The following is a 22,645-nucleotide window of genomic DNA, read 5'->3' as shown; positions in this document are numbered from 1 at the left end:
GCCCTTTGGAAGTTCCTCCTCAACTAAGTCCTAAATTTGCTCCCCCTTATTTTGAGGTCATGACCCCTAGTTCTAGTTTCACCCCCCAGTGGAAACAACCTCCCTGCTTCTATCTTATCTAATCCCTTCACAACTTCTATCAGATCTCTCCTTATTCTTCTGAATTCCAATGAGTATAAACCCAATCTATTCAGTCTCTCCTCATAAGCCAACCCTTCAACTCCAGAATCAACCTGGTAAATCTCCTCTGCACTCCCTGCAGTGCCTGTACATTCTTTCTCAAGTAAGGAGACTACAACTGTACACAGGAAGGTGCTGTCTAAAGAGCCTCGGTGATATACCGCAGTGCATCTTGTAGATAGCACGTACTGCTGTGACTGTGTGCCAGAAATTGAATGTTTAACCTGATGAATAGGGTGTCAGTCAAGTGGAGTACTTTGTTCTGGATGGCGTTGAGTTTCTTAAGTGTTGTTGGAGCTGCACTCATCGAGTCAAGTGGGGAGTGTTCCATCACACTCCTGACTTGTGCCTTGTAGAAGGTGGACAGGCCTCAGGGGATCAGGGGGTGAATTACTCACCTCAGGAGTCCTAGTTTCTTACCCGCTCTTGTAGCCACGATATTTAGTCCACTTCAGTTTCTGGTCAGTGCTAATGTCCAGGGTGTTGATACTGGGAAATTCAACAATGGTAAAGCAATGAATGTTAAAGGGAAATAATTAATTTTGCTCTTGTAAGAGATTACACTGCCTTGCACTTGTGGGCAAATGCAAGGTGTTGCATTTTGGAAGATCTAATGCAGGAGGGAAGTATACAGTAAATGGCAGAACCTTTAGAAGCATTACTATACAGAGGGATCTGGGTGTACAGGTCCACGGTTCTCTGAAAGTGGCAGCACAAGTGGACAAGGTGGCATGCTGGCCTTCGTCGGTTGGGGTATAGAGTATAAAAATTGGCAAGTCATGTTGCAGCTGTGTAGAACTTTAGTTCAGCCACATTTGGAGTATTGCATACAGTTCTGGTTACCCCACTATCAGAAGGATGTGGAGGCTTTGAAGAGGGTACAGAAAAGGTTTACCAGCATGTTGCCTGGTTTGGAGGGTATTAGCTACGAGGAGAGATTGGACAAACTTGGTTTGTTTTCATTTGAACATCAGAGGCTGAGGGGCGACCTGATGGAAATTTACAAAATGGTGAGAGGCACAGATAGAATGGAGTCTTTTTCCCAGGGTAGAAATGTCAATTACTGAGAGATGTAGGTTTAGGGTAAAAGGGTGAAAGTTTAAAGGAGATGTGAGAGGCAAGTGAGTGGTAAGTGCCTGGAACGCACTGCCAGAGGAGGTGGGAGAAGCAGACACAATAGCAATGTTTAAGAGATGCCTTGATAGATACCTGAATAGGCCAGGAATAGAGGAACATGGACTGCGTGGAGGAATAAGCGCCGGAACTCTACCGCCTCGCCTGCCACGGAATTGGAGTGGGCGAGAGGTGGACAATGGAAATGTCCATTGTCCTTGGACAGGAATTTCCAGTCTTGTCGAGCAAGGCCGTAAAATCCCGCCCATTAGTTTAGAAAGGCATCATGTGTCGGCACAGGCTTGTTGGGCCGAACGGTCTGTTCCTGTGCTATACTGTTCTTTGTTCTTTGATCTTTGTGTCACACAAATATGTCTTCAGCTTGTAGAGTTAGACCATGTGACCCATAATACAGCCAATCTTGTGACCTAAAGAGCAAAGAAAGATGTTCATTTATGTAGCGCCAATAGAGGTACCTTTCACAAATGTAGGAAAAAGAGAGGCCAATTTCGACAAAGCAAGATCCCACAAACAGTTCATGTGCTAAGTGACCAAACAGTTATTATGGTTATCATAGAATCTACAGGGTAGAAGGAGGCCATTTGGCCCTTCAAGGTGCACCAACAACCATCCCACTCAGGTCCCATTCCCATAACATACTTACCTGCTAGTCTCCCTAACACTAAGGGGCAATTTAGCATTGCCAATGCACCTAACCTGCACATCTTGGGACTGTGTGGGTGTCCCCAGGGTGCTCCAGTTTCCTCCCACAGTCCAAAAGACTTGCTGGTTAAGTTCATTGGCCATGCTAAATTCTCCCTCAGTGCACCCGAACAGGCGCCGGAGTGTGGCAACATGGGGATTTTCACAGTAACTTCACTGCAGTGTTAATGTAAGTTTACTTGTATAACTAATAAATAAACTTTAAACTTTAGCTTAGATGCACTAGCCATGCTAAATTCTCCCTCAGTGTATCTGAACAGGTGCCGGAGTGTGACGACTAGGGGATTTTCACAATAATGTCATTGCAGTGTTAATGTAAGCCTTACTTGTGGCACTAATAAATAAAATTAAACTTAAAAAACTTACTACTCTGTCCATTTTCTGTGCTCAATCTTCCCTTGCCTGAGTCTGCCCCTCATGTATTTAATCTCCTGGGAAATCTCTCTCTTTCTTCCCCCCCACAAAGGTAATTAAGAAAGGCTTTTGAATGCTTACCAGTCCTCATATTAATTACTAATGGCCAGCTCCGTGCTTGTTCCCAAGCAGAGCAGGAAAGGTTAGATCGAATATCCAATTACATTTATCTGTCATCCCCAGTACTCACTGTAGATGATGAGTTAAGCGTTGTTGGGTTTGAGTCTAATTTTGCGTCACAAGTTCCATTGAGCTTCAGACTGCGTAGAGGAGGCTGCTTTGTTACTTGGATCTCCAAGCTTTAATTCACCATCAGAGGATTGAAAGAGAAAATTTCCAAAACTAACAATTAATTCAACATCGAAGCTATTGCCCCAGGATAGGCCAATGCCTGAAAAGCAAAAGCAATACTCGTAGAATCCCTACAGTGAAGAAAGAGGTGATTCAGCCCATCAAGTCTGCACTGGCAACAATCTCTCCCAGGTCCTAGCCCCATAACCTCTTGTATTTACCTGGTAATCCCCTGGACACTAAGGAGTAATTTAGCATAACTAATCCCCCTGATCTCCACATCTTTGGACATTTAGGGCCAATTTAGCATGGCTAATCCACCTAACCTGCACATCTTTGGACACTAAGGAACAATTTATTATGGCTAATCCCCCTAATCTCTACATCTTTGGACATTAATGGGCAATTTAGCACGGCCAATCCATCTAACCCACACATCTTTGGACACTAAGGGACAATTTAGCACGGCCAATTCACCTAACCTGCACATCTTTGGACACTAAGGGGCAATTTAGCATGGCCAAACCACCTAACCTGCACATCTTTGGACACCAAGGAACAATTTAGCATGGCCAATCCATGTAACATGCACATCTTTGGACTGTGAGAGGAAATACCTGGAGAAAACCCACGCAGACATGGGGAGAACTTGCAGGCTCTGCACAGAGAGTCACCTGAGGCTAGAGTTGAATCTGGGTCTCTGACACTGTGAGGCAGCAGTGCCAACCACTGTGCCACTGTGCCATGTACAATAAGACAAGGCACATTAAATACCAAAGACCAAAGAATAGTCCAGCACAGGAACAGGCCCTTCGGCCCTCCAAGCCTGCACCGATCATGATGCCTGCCTAAACTAAAACTGTATACATTCATGGAGTCTGTAACCCTTCCATTCCCATCCTATTCATGTATTCATCTAGTTGCCTGTTGAATGCCACTATTGTATCTGCTCCCACCATCTCCCCGGGCAGCACATTCCAGGCATTCATCACTCTCTGTGTAAAACCTTGCCTGGCACATCTCCTCTAAACCTTTCCCCACGCACCTTAAACCTATGTACCCTAGTACTTGACTTTATCTACCTTATGCCACTCAAAATCTTGTAGCCCTTTATTGGGTCACCTCTCAACCTCTGTTGTTCCAGTGAGAGTTTATCCAACCTCTCCTTGTAGCTAATACCTTTCAGACCAGGCAACATCCTGATAAACCTCTTCTGCACCTTCTCCAAAGTATTCACACCCTTCTGATGGTGTGGCAACCAGAATTGTGCACAATATTCTAAATAAGGTTCTGTACAGCTGTACAGCCGCAGCATAATCTGCCTGTTTTTATACTCAATGCCCTAACCAATGAAGGCAAGCATGCCATATGCCTTCTTAACTATCTTTTCTACCTGCGTTGCCACTTTCAGTGACCGGTGGACAGTACGCCCAGATCTCTCTGCCTGTCAATACTGTTAAGGGTTCTCCCATTGACTGTATAATTCCTACAGGAATTGGACCTTCCAAAGTGCATTATCTTGCACTTGTCCGGATTAAATTCCATGTGCCACTTCTCCACCCAAGTCTCCAATCGGTCTGTATCTTGCTGTATCCTCTGACATTCCTCTTCATTATCCGCAACTCCCATTTTTGTGTCCTTTTTTCTCCAAATCACTTATATATACAATGAACAACAAATGTTCCAGAACTGATCCCTATGGAACACCACTAGTCACAGCCTTCCATTCAGAAAAGCATCCCTCTACTGCTATCCTCTGATTCTAGGCTAAGTCAGATGTCACACAACACCAGGTAATCAAGTCTTAAAGGTACAGACAATGTGAGTGGAGAGAAGGTTAAGCACAGGTTAAAGAGATGTGAATTGTCTCCAGCCAGGATAGTTAGTGAGATTTTGCAAGCCCAGACAATTTGTGGGGGTTACAAATAGTGTGACATGAACCCAAGATCCCGGTTAAGGCCTTCCTCATGTGTGCAGAACTTGGCTATCAGTTTCTGCTCAGTGATTCTGCGTTGTCGCGTGTTGTAAAGGCCACCTTGGAGAACACTTCCTAAAAATCAGAGGCTGAATGCCCCTGACTGCTGAAGTGTTCCCCAACAGGAAGGGAACACTCCTGCCTAGTGATTGTTGAGTGGTGTTCATTCATCTGTTGTCATAGATTCTGCATGATCTTGCCAATGTACCATGCCTCAGGACATCCTTTCCTGCAGCGTATCAGACAACGTTGATCAAGTCACAAGAGTATGTATTGTGTACCTGGTGGATGGTGTTCTCATGTGAGATGATGGCATCTGTGTCGATGATCAGGCATGTCTTGCAGAGGTTGCTGTGGCAGAGTTCTGTGGTATCATGGTCACTTTCTCCTGAAGACTGGGTTGTTTGCTGTGGACAATGGTCTGTTTGAGATTGCGCGGTTGTTTGAAGATAAGAAGTGGAGGTGTGGGGATGGCCTTGGCAGATGTTCGTCTTCATCGATGAAATGCTGAAGGCTCTGGAGAAGATGTCGTAGCGTTTCTGCTCTGGGGAAGTACTGGACGAAGAAGGGTGCTCTGTCTACTGTGTCTCACGTTTGCCTTCTAAGGATCTATGGCCAAGCCAGTTCTGTATCCACATCATGACTGTATCCATCTTGCCAGCTCTCCTTTGATCCCGTGTGAATTCATCTTTCATACCAGTTTACCATGAGGTACCTTGTCAAAGGCTCCATTGAAGTTTATGTATACAAAGAGATGGTTGTCTTCAACAACATTATTCGAGAGCTGGCAATGCCCAGTTCTACCCCAACATCATCTCTCTTGGCTCCTTCACTTTTGCTAAGTGTTCAGATGGTTTATCAGACAGCCAATACTGGACAAAGCAGAATTTTTATCCAGTGAAATATTGGGAGGACTGAAGCCATTGTTTTCTGTCCCCGCTTCAAACTCTGTTCCCTAGCTACCAGCTCCATCCCTCTCCCTGGCAACAGTCTGTGCACACACACCATCCTGATTCAGGAAATATATCAGCCATTCTTCCATCATTCTTTTCCAGTCCATCATTCTGACTTGGGCTGAGCCATTCTCTCTTTCCTTGCTTATGAAGTGCTAAATCTATCTCCCGCCCTGGCAAACTATACATTTTGGAAGGTCTAATACAAATAGGAAATACACAGTAAATAGCAGAATCTTAAGAGTATTGATGGGCAGAGGGATCTGGGTGTACAGGTACACAGGTCACTGAAAGTGGCATTGCAGGTGGAGAAGGTAGTCAAGGAGGCATACGGCATGCTTGCCTTCATCGGCTGGGGCATTGAGTCTAAAAATTAGCAAGTCATGTTGCAGCTTTATAGAACCTTGGTTCGGCCGCCCTTGGAATATAGTGTTCAATTCTGGTCGCCACACTACCAGAAGGATGTGGAGGCTTTGGAGAGGGTACAGAAAAGATTTACCAGGGTGTTGCTTGGTATGGAGGGCATTAGCTATGAGGAGAGATTGAAGAAACTTGATTTGTTCTCACTGGAACGACAGAGGTTGAGGGGCGACCTGATAGAAGTCTACAAGATTATGAGGGGCATTGGCAGAGTGGATAGTCAGAAGCTTTTTCCCAGGGTGGAAGAGTCAGTTACGAGGAGGGGGCATAGGTTTAAGGTGTGAGGGGCAATGTTTAAAGGAGATGTACAAGACAAGTTTTTTTACACAGAGGGTGGTGAGTGCCTGGAACTCACTGTTGGGGAGGTAGATATGACAGTGATTTTTTAAGTGGGTGTCTTGACAAGTACATGAAAAGGATGGGAATAGAGGGATATAGTCCCTGGAAGGGTAGGGGGTTTTAGTTCAGTCGGGCAGCATGGTCAGTGCAGGCCTGGGGGGCCGAAGGGCCTGTTCCCGTGCTGTAATTTTCTTTGTTCTTTGTATGCCAATGGATGGATCCAGAAGTAGGTGGAGGAAGAAAATGAAGGCAAGAAATTGTCCAAAGCGAGCGTTTGGAGTAAGGTCACAGGTCAGACATGATCTAACTGACTGGTAGAATATGGTCTACTCTCCTTCCTCTATTCATTCATCTTCAATAAGGGACCAGGTTGCCAGCTGGGTGTGTAAGCATCACATGGTTAAAATGATCTCATTCAGAACTCAAAACTAAAAAACGCTAGAAAATCTCAGCTGGTCTGGCAGCATCTGTGGGGAGAGAATAGAGACAATATTTCCAGTCTAGATGACCCTTCATCAGAGCTAAGGCAAAGAAAATCAGACGAGATTTATATTATGAGGGTATCTTTATTAATTAGTAATGTAATTATTTGATTAATTAATTAATTAGTAATTTATATTATGAGGGGGGACAAAGCAAATGTCATTATCATTCTTCATCATCATTTACATTTCTTTTGTACGATTGCAGTGTATCCCCTCCCTACCCACCACCATAGTAAAAATCTCGTCTGAATTTCTTTGCTCTTAGCTTTGACAAAGGGTCATCCAGACTTGAAACGTTCTATTCCCACTGGGATTTTCCAGCATTTTCTGTTTCACATTCCAGCATCTGCAGTGTTCTGCCTTCATTCAGAACCACCGCAGCCCAAAGCTTAACTTTCACCACATCCATTTATCCATCACTCCCGCTCACCGACCTACATTGACTTCAGATTTACAAATCTGATCCTTGTGCTAAAATCCCTCCATGGCCTCTCTCCAGCTCTCTGTAACTCTTCCAGCCCCACAACCCTCTGAGATGCATGCGTTTGTCTAACTTGCCCCTTGCAATTTGATTTCACCCAACGCTGGTGGTGGTGCCTAGATGTGGGTATGCCGGCGTTGGACTAAAGCTAGTGAGTTTACTATCAAATAAATTGGTTGGACTGAAATCTGGTGTTGTCAGACTTTTTTCGGTGGTGCCTAGAGCCATTGAACTCTCTGGAATTTTCTCCTTAAGCCTGCCCACCTCTCCATCTTTAAGCTGCTCCTTCAATCCTTCTTCTTTGACCATGTTTGTCTGTCACCTTTGGGGGGGGGGGGAGGGCACGGTGATACAGTGGTTAGCACTGCTGCCTCACAGCGCCAGAGAACCTGGTTCAATTCTGGCCTCAGGTCATTTTCTGTGTGGACTCTGCACATTCTCCCCTGTGTCTGTGTGGGTTTTGTCCAGGTGCTCTGGTTTCCTCCCACAGTCCAAAAGACGTGCTGGTTAGGGTGCATTGGCCACACTAAATTCTCCCTCAGTGTATCCGAACAGGTGCCGAAGTGTGGCAACTGGGGGATTTATCACAGTAACTTCATTGCAGTGTTAATGTAAGCCTACTTGTGACACTAAAAAATAAACTTAAATTTAAGTGATTCACAGAACTGTGACCATAGAAATGTTGACAATCATCCAGATACAGTGATATTGTTTAATGTTTATTTATTAGTGTCACAAGTAGGCTTACATTAACACTGCAATGAAGTTACTGAGAAAATCCCCTAGTCGCCACAGTCTGGTCCCTGTTTGGGTACACTGAATTTAGCACTGCCAGTGCACCCTAACCAGCAAGGCTTTCGGACTGTAGGAGGAAACTGGGGCACCTGGAGGAAACCCACGCAGACAGAGGAGAACATGCAGACTCCACGCAGACGGTGACCCAACCCTGGGAATCGAACCTGGGTCTCTGACGCTGTGAGCCTGCCGTGCTAACCGCTGTGCCACTGTGCGGAGCATGATTGAATTTTTAAAATTCATTTGTGGGACATGGGCATCGCTGGCTTGCCCGCACTTATTGCTCATCCCTAGGCACCCTCAGAAGGCAGTTAAGAATCAACCACATTGCTGTGGCTCTGGAGTCACAAGTAGGCCAGACCAGATAAGGACGGCAGATTTCCTTCCCTCAAGAAAATAGCACACCAGGTGGGTTTTTCCGCCAATTGACAATGGGTCAGCAGTTGATTCCTGATTCCAGATCTTTTTCATTGAATTCAAATTCCACCAGCTGCTGTGATGGGATTCGAACCCAGGTCCCCAGATCATTAGCCGGATTAATAATCTTGTGATAATACCATTAGGCCATCGCCTCCAGAGTCAATGCTTAGCGCCCGATACAAAATTAAACACAGTTTAATTACCAATATAATTAACAAGAATGGAGCAGTGATATTAGTGAGGGAAACTCTACCAAAGGGGGACCCAGGCATTATGAGACTTAGTTCTGTGCTGTATCATTCTATATATCTTCCAATTGCGTGTGTTGTTGTAAAGCCCAGGGAGATCTCTGTTCCAAACCATGGCCCACTCTGAGCTGACTGATCTCAGCTCTGCCAACAGCACGTCCACTCAGATTGACTGCTGCTGCCCAGGCCCCAGAGGGCAATAAGCAGTCAGGCAGGATTCCCCCCTCCTGGTTTCTGCCCTGCGATGCCAGTTAAAAAAGTGCCAGTGTAAGAGATGGCAGGTGCAACCACAAACAGGCTTGATTCCAATAGTTCTCGAGGTTCACTTGTCAGCTGTGGCTCTGTGGGTAGCACTCTTGTCTCTGAGTCCTTAAATTGTAGATCCAAATCCCAACTCCGGAACTTCGAGCAGAGAATCTCGGCAGCCAGCCCATTGAGTCAATGTTGCAGTGTCAGAGGTGTTGTCCAATGGATGAGGTGAGGCCCCCTCAGTGGACAGTAACAATGTCCACTATTTTGGAGAATAGTAAATGAGTTCTCTCTGGTTTCCAGACCAATAGTTACATCTTAACCAGCGTTATTGGGTTGGATGACATGGTTATTTATCCCATTGCTATTTGAAGTGCTGTTATTGGGGACCAGACCAGAAATATTATGAAGTTAGCCTAGATATGGTGGCACAATGGTTAGCACTGCTGCCTCATAGCATCAAGGACCTGGGTTCGATTCCTGGCTTGGGTCACTGTCTGTGTGGAGTTTGCACATTCTCCCCGTGTCTGAGCGGGTTTCCTCCAGGTGCTCTGGTTTCCTCCCACAGTCTGAAAGACATGCTGGTTAGGTGCATTGACCGTGCTAAATTCTCCCTCAGTGTACCTGAACAGGTGCCAGAGTGTGGCGACTAGGGGATTCTCACAGCAACTTCATTGCAGTGTTAATGTAAGTCAACTTGTGACACTAATGAAATAAACATTAAAACTATTTTTGGTTTTGACATTAGTATGAACACCTTACAAGCCTGACACCATCTAAGGCAAAGCAGCCTGCCTGATTGGCACCCCACCCACAAACATTCACTCCACAAAGTCACCAATGTAGTAACACTATCGACAAGATGCACTGCAACGTGCCACCAAGGCTTACTTCACGGCACCTTCCAAACCCGCAACTCCTACCAACTAGAGGAACCAGGGCATGCATCCACCTGGAATTTCAGTTCCAAGTCATTCACCATTCTGATTTGGAAATGTATTGGCCGCTCCTTCATTGTCGCTGGGTCAAAATCCTGGAACTCCCTTCCCTAACAGCACTGTGGGTGCATCTACACCAGATGGACTGCAGTGGTTCAAGAAGGCAGCTCACTGCTAGCTATGGGTGGCACGGTAGCCCAGTGGTTAGCACTGCTGCCTCCAAGCTCTGGAGGCCTGGGTTCAATTCCAGTGTTGGGTCACTGTCTGTGTAGAGTTTGTATGTTCTCCCCGTGTCTGCGTGGGTTTCCTCCGGGTGCTCCAGTTTCGTCTCACAGTCCAAAGATGTGCGGGTTAGGTGAATTGGCCATGCTAAATTGTGGTTCAGAGTCCTGGGATGTGTAGGTTGGAGGGATTAGCGGGGTAGAAGTGTGGGGTTGCGGGGATAGGGCCTGGGTTGTTGTTGGCATGGGCTCGAAGGACCAAGTGGCCTCCTTCTGCACTGCAGGGATTCTGTAGTTCCTCAAGGGGCAATAGGAGGCGGGCAGCAAAATGCTGTCCTTGCCAGCGAAACCCTCATCCTGTGAAATTAAATAAAGTAATCCTGGGATTGATGCCTGAAGTGCAATTGTGAAATTAATCTTTTCTATCTAGATGCAGTCTAGACGTAAAAAGAAATGCATGCAGAAGTCCATCTCTGTGTATGAGCAATGGCAAGACATGGCTTGAGTGGGCTCGTAATGAAATTCTTCATTAGTGTTGGCCCTCTTTCCCTGGCATTGAGCCACTTTCTGGGAAGTGATAGAGACTTATTGATTTTTCAGTTCAGTTAGCTGTGAGTCACGGGAATGAGCTGGGCCCAGAGTCTGAAGTGAATCACATCGGCTGCAGCCTCTTCACAGACGGCTAAGTTTTTAAACTCGAATCGCCACCGATCCTCCATTTGCTACCTTTTCCCCTCTTCCCCTGAAAGCTTTCTTATTTATTCGTCGCAAGTAAGGCTTACATTAACACCGCAATGAAGTCAACTGTGAAAATCCCCTCATCGCCACACCTGTTCGGGTAACACTGAGGGAGAATTTAGCACGGCCAGTGCACCCTAACCAGCACGTCTTTTGGACTGTGGGAGGAAACCGGAGCACCCAGAGGAAACCCACACAGACACAGGGAGAATGTGCAAACTCCACACAGACAGTGACATAAGAACATAAGAAATAGGAGCAGGAGTAGGCCATCTAGCCCTTCGAGCCTGCCCCGCCATTCAATAAGATCATGGCTGATCTGTCGCTGCTCAGTTCCACTTTCCCGCTTTCTCCCCATAACCCTTAATCCCCTCTCTTATCAAAAACCCATCAACCCGCGTCTTAAAAATATTTAGCGAGGCAGCCTCCACCACTTCAACGGGCAGAGAATTCCAGAGATTCACCACCCTTTGAGTGAAGAAGTTCCTCCTCAACTCCGTTCTAAATCGCCCCCCTTTTATCTTGAGGCTGTGCCCCCTAGTCCTACTGTCTTTTTTGAGCGGGAAGAGTCTCTCCACCTCTATCCTATCCATCCCATTCATCATCTTATAAGTCTCAATGAGATCTCCCCTCATTCTTCTAAACTCTAACGAGTACAAGCCCAGTTTATTCAGCCTCTCCTCATAGCTCAACCCCCTCAACTCTGGTATCAGCCTAGTAAACCTCCTCTGCACTCCCTCCAAGGCCAAAATATCCTTGCGCAGGTGCGGTGCCCAAAACTGCACACAGTACTCCAGCTGCGGCCTCACCAATGCCCTATACAGCTGCAGCAAGACCTCCCTACTTTTATATTCAATCCCCCTCGCTATGAAGGCCAGCATCCCATTCGCCTTCCTGACCACCTGCTGCACCTGCAAGCTGGGTTTTTGCAACTGGGTTTTTGTGACCTGAGGCTGGAAATCAAACCCGGGTCCCTGGCGCTGTGAGGCAGCAGTGCTAATCGCTGTGCCACTGTGCTGCACAGTAAAAAGTCTGACCACACCAGGTTTAAGTCCAACCAATTTATTTGATAGTAAACTCACAAGTTGGACTTAAACTTGGTGTTGTCAGACTTTTTACTGTGTTTACCCCAGTCCAACGCCAGCACATCCACATCATGACCACTGTGCAGCCCCATTCTTGTCTTTTGAAGAGGGAGATTTTGTATTTAGATAGCACTTTCATAACCTCAGGATGTCCCAAAGCGCTTCAAGACATGATGGCACAGTGGTTGGCACTGCTGCCTCACAGCGCCAGGGACACAGGTTTGATTCCCGGCTTGGGTCACTGTATGTGTAGAGTCTATACATTCTCCCCATGTCTGCATGGCTTCCACTCACCTGACGAAGGAACAGCGTTCCGAAAGCTTGTGGGTTTACTATCAAATAAACTTGTTGGACTTTAACCTGGTGTTATGAGACTTCTTAGTGTGTTAGGGACCAGTTCAGGTACTCCAAAGTATATTGTGAAGTTAGCCTAGACACAGTGACACGTGGTTAGCATTGCTGCCTCACAGCACCAGGGAGCCGGGTTTGATTCCTGGCTTGAATTATTGTCTGTATGGAGTTTGCACATTTTTGCCGTGTCTGCATGTGTTTCCTCCGGATGTTCCGTTTCCTCCCATAGTCCGGAAGACCTGCTGATTAGGTGGATTGGCCATGTTAAATTCTCCCTCAGTATACCCGAACAGGTGCCAGAGTGTGGCGACTAGGGGATTTTCACAGTAACTTCATTGCACTGTTAATGTAAGCCTAAAGTTAGCCTAGACATGGTGGCACAACAGTTAGCACTGCTCCCTCACAGCGCCAGGGACCTGGGTTTGTTTCCCAGCTTGGGTCACTGTCTGTGTGAAGTTTGCACATTCTCCTTGTGTCTGCGTGAGTTTCCTCTGAGCGCTCTGGTTTCCTCCCAAAGATGTGCTGGTTAGGTGGCTTGGCCATGATAAATTGCCCCTTAGTGTCAGGGGGCTAGCTAGAGTAAATGTATGGGGTTCTACGGATAGGGCCTCGAGGGGCCGAATGGCCTCCTTCTGTACTGTATGATTCTATATACTTCTAAGAATATATAATGTGGAGCTTTGGACTGGAGTGGACACAGTAAGAAGTCTCACAATAGCAGGTTAAAGTCCAACAGGTTTATTTGGTAGCACGAACTTTCGGAACACCCTCACCTGATGAAGGAGCAGTGCTCTGAAAGCTAGTGCTACCAGATAAACCTGTTGTGAGACTACTTACAATATTTAACTCTGCAATGTCCTGACTAAAGTGGACTATGTCAGAGTCAAACATAGACCGAGAGATACGTACACATATTTCCAATCTTTATAATGCGTGTCTTACTTGATGGCTTGTCAGTTGACGATGATTATCTCTTGTATAGTGAGGCGCTATGTACAATCCAAGCTACGGCACTTGCTGTAGGAATTCTGTATAAGTAAATAGCCCTTAGCTCAATTAGAAGCTAATTGCTGCAGAAGGATTTAACTGAATACAATTTGCAGATTCTCAGTTCCTGCCCTGGGACAGGGGGCATGTTATCAATCAGTTGGAAATGACTAACACCCTCGGCCCATTTCAACATTCCTGTAAAAAGAAAGATTGTCTCACGTCCGTAACAAAATACAACATTAGAAGTGTACGAGGTCAGAAATGTCACAACCCGTGAGGGGGATCTTCCTGTGAAACCGCTCTCCCAACCATTTAAGGCAAGTTGACCTAACCATTGTTAACCTTATTGAGACATTTTGGATTCTCTTGGGGCTTTGACAGGGTAGATGCTGAGAGATTATTTCCTCCATGTGGGAGACTGTAGGACCAGAGGGCGTCATGGTGGCGCAGTGGTTGAAGCCACTATGCAAGTGCAGGAACTGAGGGTTCTGCTAAACACTCCTGTCGCAACTTATATATTTAGGGTGGCATGGTGGCACTGTGGTTAGCACTGCTGCCTCACAGTGCCAGGGACCTGGGTTCTATTCCAGCCTTGGGTCACTGTCTATATGGGCTTTGTACGTTCTCCCTGTGTCTGCGTGGGTTTACTCTGGGTGCTCCTGTTTCCACCTGCAGTCCAAAGATGTGCATTAGCCATGCTAAATTTGGCCCTTAATGTCTCAGGATGAGTAGGTTAGAGGGATTAGCTGGGTAAATATGTGGGGTTACGGGGATAGGGCCTAGGTGGGATTGTTGTCAGTGAAGGCTCGATGGGATGAATGGCCTCCTTCTGTACTGTAGGGATGCTATGATTCTATGATGAATGGTGGTGTAGACTCAATGGGCCAAATGGCCTGCTTCTTATGGTCTTATGGTCTCAGTAAACACAATCTTGCGTCACTTCACTAGCTGCTTACAGCCAAGAAACGTCACAAAGCTTGGAACACTTATCAAATTCTCTTGCAGAATCCCCAGAAATGAAGTCACGTTTTTCCTCCCATTTTTCAAAATCACATTGTGTCGCTACCAATTTGCGAGGACTGGAACGTAACATCTGGAGCAGAACATCTGGGCTGTGATGTCTGGCATGCACTGACACACTGTTTTAAGGTATGATATTGCCAGATGTACAAAATATTAATCTAAATAATTGAAATGTTTGCAGCCACTTAAAAGAGGAATATTTGTTTCCGTATTTCTGTAAAAGTATTAAGTGTTGATTCTTACTAATGTTACAAAATTCCTGGGAAGCTTCAATTTGTCATCAGGGCGACCAACTAGGGTGAAATTACTGGGCCCAGAAGTGCCAGGGAGATGATACAGCACTGTCAGTCACTGTAACATCCTGGGTTAATGTTGCTAAATTAAGTCCATCGAATTGCTGTTCCTGATAACTCCTCCCAGTTAGTTCTCTCAGTTAAGTCATTGCTGTTTGCCGATTAACTAAAAATACGTGAACAAGCAATTTTTTTTTAAAAAAGAGAGATATTAAAGTTAATCCCTATGTTCTTTCACGGATTCAGTCATTTGTGCCTTTTGCAACGTTTGGAGTCGGTTGCTACTGGATCCGACAGATGGGGTGATATTATAGTGTGAACAGGCATCACCTACGAAGGAACCACCCCCTCAACAACAACTTTCACTTACGTAGCACCTTTTAAGCTATGTAAAGCTTAATGAAGAGCCGTTATCAAACAAAATTTGTGACTGATCCCACGTAAGAGGTACGCGGGCAAGTGACCAGAAGCCTGGTCGAAGTGTTGGGTTTTATGCAATGTCTTGAATGAGGAGAAACAGATGGAGAGATGTAGGAAGGGAATTCCTGAGCTTGGGACAGGGCCACCAATGGTGGAGCGATGAAACTTGGGTTTATGCAAGAGCCCAGTATTGAAGGAATCCAGATAGTGTCACAGACATTTACAGCATGGAAACAACCCTTCGGCCCAACTTGTCCATGCCGCCCTTTTTTTTAACCCCTAAGAGAATCCCAATTGCCCGCATTAGGCCCACATCCCTCTATACCCATTTTACCCATGTAACTGTCTAAATGCTTTTTAAAAGACAAAATTGTACCTGCCTCTACTACTACCTCTGGCAGCTTGTTCCAGACACTCACCACCCTCTGTATGAAAAAATTGCCCCTCTGGACACTTTTGTATCTCTCCCCTCTCACCTCAAACCTATGCTCTCTAGTTTTAGACTCCCTTACCTTGGGAAAAGATATTGACTATCTAGCTGATCTGTGCCCCTCATTATTTTATAGATCTCTATAAGATCACCCCTCAGCCTCTTACGCTCTAGAGAAAACAGTCCCAGCTTATCCAGCCTCTCCTTATAACTCAATCCATTAAGTCCCGGTAGCATCCTAGTAAATCTTTTCAGCACTCTTTCTCATTTAATAATATCCTTTCTATAAAAGGGTGACCAGAACACTGTACATAGTATTCCAAGTGTGGCCTTATCAATGTCTTGTACAACTTCAACAAGATGTCCTAACTCCTGTATTCAATGTTTTGACCAATGAAACCAAGCATGCTGAATGACTTCTTCATCAGTCTGTCCACCTATGACTCCACTTTCAAGGAGCTATGAACATGTACCCCTAGATATTTATTCATTAGTATCACAGGTAGGCCTGACACAAAGTCTCACAACACCAGGTTAAAGTCCAACAGGTTTATTTAGAATCATGAGCATTTGGAGCACGGCCCCTTCATTAGGTGAGTTATTAACATTAACACTGCAATGAGGTTACTGTGAATCATTGAGCCTCTGCGGTGCAGAGGGAGGCTATTCGGCCCATCGAGTCTGTACCAACAACAATCCCACCCAGGCCCTATTCCCTCATACCCTGATAATCCCCCTGACACTAGGGTCAATTTAGCACGTCAATCCACTTAACCTGCACATCTTTGGATTGTGGGAGGAAACCGGAGCACCTGGGGGAAACCCATACAGACACAGGGAGAATGTGTAGACTCTGCACAGACAGTGACCCAAGCTGGGGATTGAACCCGGGTCCCTGGCACTGGGAGGCAGCAGTGCTAACCACTGTGCCACTGTGTTGCCCCATGGTGGCTCGAGGGGGTTACAGAGATTGGGAGGAGCAAGGAGCATGAAGGGATTTGAAAATGGGGATGAAGAATTTTAAAAGCAACGCATTGCTAACCTGGAACCAATGAGGTCAATGTGCTTCGGTGTGATGGGTGAACAGAAATTGCCAAGGAAGCAGCCTGTGTGGGTTTGGCATGAACTGCCTTCTGGATTCAGGCTAAGTGGAAGATTCCAAAGGCACTGGTGGAACAGTAGTTAGCACTGTTGTCTCACAGCGCCAGGTTCAATCCTGGCCTTGGGTCGCTGTCTGTGCAGAATCTGCACATTCTCCCCCGTGTCTGCGTGGGTTTCCTCCGGGTGCTCCGGTTTCCTCCCACATGCCAAAGATGTGCAGGTTAGGTGGATTGACCTTGGAAAATTCTTCCTTAATGTCAGGGGGACTAGCAGGGTAAATGTGTGGGATTTATGGAGACGTGGGTGGGATTGTGGTTGGTGCAGGTGTGATGGGCCGAATGGCCTCCTTCTGCACTGTAGGGGATTCTGTGACTCTGTGGGCCCGATTTTACCATTTTCATTCTAAGGGCTGAATCTGGGCGCAATTCAGATCCGACTTGGACCCCCAGTTCTCAGGCACCCTCATTCACCGCTCTGAATTGTGCTGCGGGCGGGGCTCATTGCACCCGAAACGCTGTGTAAAGTGTCGGAGCCTTCAACTGCGCGTGTGCGGTGAAAAGAACAATTGAAAAACGCTCCCCTGCCACATCCCAGGAGCAACAAGCAGATAAAGCATCCCGGGAACGATGGCCCTCACAGACATTGCCCCAGCCCCACAACATAACTGTCCCTCTTATCTCCTCACCCCCTCTCCACCACCCAGACCGATTGCGACCCTCTGCCCCCCCCTTCCCCCTCAACGATCGCCCGCAGAGTGGCAGCGGATCCCCCCGCCCTCCCCGCCTTTCCCCCCCCCCACCAGAGATACATCTGGCCCTCCTCCCTGACCCCCCTCTACCCCCACCAGATCTCCCTCCTCCCTCACCAGAGAATGATCTGGCCTCCCCGCCCACTCCCACTCTGGCACCCCCTGCCCCGCCCATCACCACCACCGATCTGAGTCAGAGAGCTGCGGAATCTCTGAACTCGCCTCTTCAGCAGCTGGAGCGCCCAAAACAGAGCTTTAGAAATCATAGAAACCTTACAGTACAGAAGAAGGCCATTCGGCCCATTGAGTCTGCACCAACCACCATCCCACCCAGGGCCGATACCCATATCCCTACATACTTTACCCAATAATCCCTCTAACCTATGCATCTCAGGACTCTAATCAACTCCAATCAACCTAACCCTCACATCTTTGGACTGTGGGAGGAAACCAGAGCACCTGGAGGAAACCCACGCAGACACGAGGTGAATGTGCAAACTCCACACAGACAGTGACCCAAGCCTGAAATCGAACCCAGGTCACTGGCGCTGTGAAGCAGCAGTGCTAACTACTGTGCTACTGTGCCGCTCTTTGCTGAGCATGTCTGTTTCGTGCCAAATCTGGACGGGCGAATGCGATGGTAAAGGGGGAAATGCTGGTAAAGTTGGGGTGTGCAGCCCATTAATTCATTTTAATTGCGTGCAAGTTCATGCGATTCACATCGCGGCCGTTTTCGGGCCTTGGTAAAGTGAGCATCTACGTGGAAGCCAGGCGTGGATCACATTAATAGCCTCATGGCTGACTTTGCCAAGTTTTTGTGCCTGTTTTTGGGTGCGTGCAATGGTAAAATCGGGTCCTATGAATCCTTTAGGGCTAGACTAGAGAAGGTTTGTCCAAATTGTGCAACAGTAGTGAACTTGGCAACATTAAGGGCATTTAAATGGTCATTGGATAAACAAATGGATGATATTGGAATAGTGTAGGTTAGATGGGCTTTAGATTGCTTTCACAGGTTGGTGAGGCATTGAGGGCTGAAGGGCCTGTACTGCGCTGTAATGCTCTATGTTCTAAGTCCCCAAACTGCAGCTTTCTGATGGAGTCACAACAGTTTTGCACTTAAAGGGATTGAGGTGTTGTCAGCTAGTGGGCAGGGATGAGTGACAAGAACTGTTTGTTATGCTTCCCATTTTCCCGTATTGTCCTCTTAAGCTTTCAATTCATTATCTCTTCCAAGGTTTACTGCAAAAGAAACTGATTTTCTAACCTTTAGTCCATTCCGTAATTGATGGCTCATTCTCTGTAGAGTAGACCTTTACACAACCATGTGGATTTTGAATGAACCAATCTGACGCTATACCAATAACCATTGCAAAGCTAGCCAGCTTGCCCTGTTCAGCAATCAGTAAGTAGCTAACCTCACAACGAACAAAAACAGAGAACGCTGTAAAATCTCAGCAGGTCTGACACCATCTGTAGAGAGAGAATCAGAGCCAACCTTTTGAGTCTGGATGACCCTATGTCAGAGTTCTGACGAAGGGTCATCCAAACTCGAAACATTGGCTCTATTCTCTCTTTCCACAGATACTGCCAGACCTGCTGAGATTTTCCAGCATTTTCTGTTTTTGTTTCAGATTCCAGCATCTGCAGTATTTTTGCTCTTACTATAAGAACAAACATGGGTTGATATGGTACCGCGGCATGGTGGCACAGTGGTTAGCACTGCTGCCTCTCAGCGCCAAGGACCTGAGTTCAAATCTGGCCTCTGTCTGTGTGGAGTTTGCACGTTCTCCCTGTGACTGCGTAGGTTTCCTCCGGGTGCTCCTGTCTTCTCCCAGAGCCCAGAGTTCTGCTGTTATGTTGATTGCTAGATTAACCCTAGTGTCAGGGTAAATATGAGGGGTTACGGGAACTGTAGTCTAAGCAATGATCGATATTTCTGGTTTCACCGAATGGGGAAATAATTGAGAATTGTTCAAAATATCGGTGGCATAGTAGTTAGCACTGCAGCCTCATGGTGCTCGAGACCCAGCTTCGATTCCTGGCTCGGGTAACTGTCTCTGTGTGGAGTCTGCACATTCTTCCCGTATCTGTGTGAGTTTCCTCCAGGTGTTCCAGTTTTCACCCACAGTCTGAAAGATGTGCCGGTTAGGGTGCATTGGCTGTGCTAAATTCTCCCTTAGTGTACCCCAACAGGCACTGGAGTGTGATGACTAGGGGATTTTCACAGTAACCTCACTGCAGTGTTAATGTAAGCCTACTTGTGACTAATAAGTAAATAAACTTATAAAGTTTTCACAGACTCAGAGTGTGCATTTTATCACCAATAAAAGTATTTTAGAAGCATAGTCACTGTTATAACATTGACCAACTAATGTAGCAGCCAGTAACTGCACAGCAAGATCACACAGGTAGATGATAACCAGAATCTGGAAAATTCAGGTGGATTCCTAAGGATCCATCATCATGTTGGGTATGTCATTGAGCCTCTGAATTCGGCTGCCCATGGTTCACCCCTACGCTGTACGCCTTATCTCTAGGTGGCATAGTGGTTAGTGCTACTGCCTCACAGTGCCAGGGACCTGGGTTTGATTCCAACCTTGGAGCACTGTCTGTGTGAAGTCTGCACATTCTCCCTGTGTCTGCATGGCTTTCCTCCGCGTGCTCCGGTTTCCTCTTACAGTCCAAAAGATGTGCAGGTTAGGTTGATTGGCCATACTAAAATTGCCCCTTAGTGTCCGAGAGTTAGCAGGGTAAACATGTGGAGTAACAGGGATAGGATGGGATTGTTGTGGATGCAGGCTCAATGGGCCGAATGGTCTCCTCCTGCAACGTAGGGATTCTATGACTCTAAGGTTTTAGCCTGTACTTGCAATCCTTCTCAAGACAGGAGTCCTGATGCTAATTGTAACACTGCACATATGTGAACTTTGCACCATTTTTTCATTGAGTGGCTTCACGTCGCAATCTGGATCAATTAAGCCCTTTGGGGAGCGTTGGCGTCTCTCTGACTGCACTTATAATTTTATGTGTATACATACTCTTTAATGCCATGTGTTGCATTAGGATTTGGAATCCACTTCCTGCAGAGATGGTGGAAATAGGTTTGACAGTAACATAAAAATTCTAGATGCAACAGGAGGCCATTCAACCCATCATATGTGTGCCAGCAGAAATAAAGATCATAGAATCCTTACAGTGCAGAAGGAAACCATTCGGTCCATCATGTCTACACCGACCACAATCCCAACCAGACCCTATTTCGTAACCCCACGTATTTACCTTGCTAATCCCCTAACACTAGGGGGAATTTAGCATGGCCCATCAACCTAACCCGCACACCTTTGGAATGTGGGAGGAGACCAGAGCCCCCGGAGGAAACCCATGCAGACACGAGGAGAACATGCAAACTCCATCCAGACTGACCCAAGGCTGGAATTGAAGCTGGGTCTATGGCACTGTGAGACAGCAGTTGTAAACACTGTGCCATCGTGCTGCACCAGTGAGATAAATAAAGATATGAACCGTCCTTCATCTCATAATATCAGAATCATCCATCGTGACCCCCCTGACCCCCTCCCCCAGGTCAGAGTCTCTCTTTTCATCTCAAGGTTTCCAACACTTTTAATCTGCAGATTGAAAGTGGGGTGGGATAAGGGGGTGAAATGTGTCCAGTGCCCACCAAGCAGAAACTTTTAAAATAGCCCCCCCCCCCCCCCCCCACACACATGGCAAAAGCACAGTAAAAAGTCTCACAACACCAGGTAGATAGAAAAGTTCTTGATTAATAAGGGGATCAGGGGTTGTGGGAAAAAGACATGAAAATGGGGATGAGAAAAATATCAGCCATGATTGAATGGTGGAACAGACTCAATGGGCCGAATGGCCTAATTCTGCTCCTTTGTCTTATGATCTTATGGCCTTACCAGGCTAAAGTCCAACAGGTTTATTTGGAATCGCGAGCTTTTGGAGCACAGCTCCTTCATCAGATGAGTCTAACAGGACACTCACCTGATGAAGGAGCAGTGCTCTGAAAGCTTGTGATTCCAAATAAACCTGTTGGACTTTAACCTGGTGCTGTGAGACTTCCTGTGCCCACCCCTTCCAACACCGGCATCGCTCCATCAGCGAAAGCAGAGTCGGGGGGGACGGGGAGGAAACCATTCTGTAGATATGCAGCCTAATCCCACTTTCCAATCCTTGGACAGTGCCCTGCAGACTAGAGCAATCTAAGTGCTTTTTATCTAAATCTGAGTTCTACATTTACTACCCTCAGGGTGAAAAATAATCTCTTTAACCCCACTCCCTCTCATCTTTCCGACACTTTAAAAAAAACAGGAAATACTGGAAAAATCTTAGCAGGTCTGACAGCATCTGTGGGGAGAAAATAGAGCCAACGTTCTCTCTCCACAGATGCTGTCCACCCTGCTGAGATTTTCTAGCACTTTCTGCTTTTGTGGCACAGTGATTATCACTGCTGCCTCACAGCGTCAGGGACATGGTTCGATTCCCAGCTTGGGTCACTGTCTGTGTGGAGTTAGCACATTCTCCCCGTGTCTGCATGGGTTCCCTCCAGGTGCTCCAGTTTCCTCCCACAGTCTGAAAGACATGCTGGTTAGGGTGCATTAACCTGAACCCAATCGCCGGAGTGTGGCGACGAGGGGAATTTCACAATAACTTAATTGCAGTGTTAATGTAAGCCTTACTTGTGACTAACAAAATTATAAGAAATTAGAATGTTAAGATTCCAGTGTCCGCCTTGATTTTTCTTTTCAAAAAGGGATATGTCACTTGAAGGGGCAACGTTTTTTTTGTGAGGGCAAAAGAGAGAGAGAGAGGCTGTCTCTTCTCAAAGGGGCCTGCATAGACAGGAGGGGCCGAATGGCTTCCTTCAGCACTGTCTGTGAAGTGCTCCTCTCCCTCCCTATGCAGGGACACATTTCACTGTGCAGGTATACAGCCCACGTTAAGTGCCCCCCCCCCCCACCTTGTCTCTCGCTCTCTCTCTGCAATGTTTAAATGGTTAATCTTTTTTTTGCTGAATGAAATTGAATTTTAAAGCCGGGTGGGGGGAAAATACAGGGTGACCAATGCATGAAGCATATGTCAAGGTGGACTCATCTTCTCTCCCATTGGCTCCCCTACAAAGGCCAGCTGATAGGTTGTTTTTTTTGCTAGTGCCTCTCTGCTGTATGTGTGTGTGTGTGTGTGTGTATATGGAGAT

Source organism: Carcharhinus amblyrhynchos, chromosome 33 (assembly GCF_965287045.1).
Source record: "Carcharhinus amblyrhynchos chromosome 33, sCarAmb.v2.hapA, whole genome shotgun sequence".
Lineage (NCBI taxonomy): Eukaryota > Metazoa > Chordata > Chondrichthyes > Carcharhiniformes > Carcharhinidae > Carcharhinus > Carcharhinus amblyrhynchos.
This window is presented reverse-complemented; position numbering follows the sequence as displayed.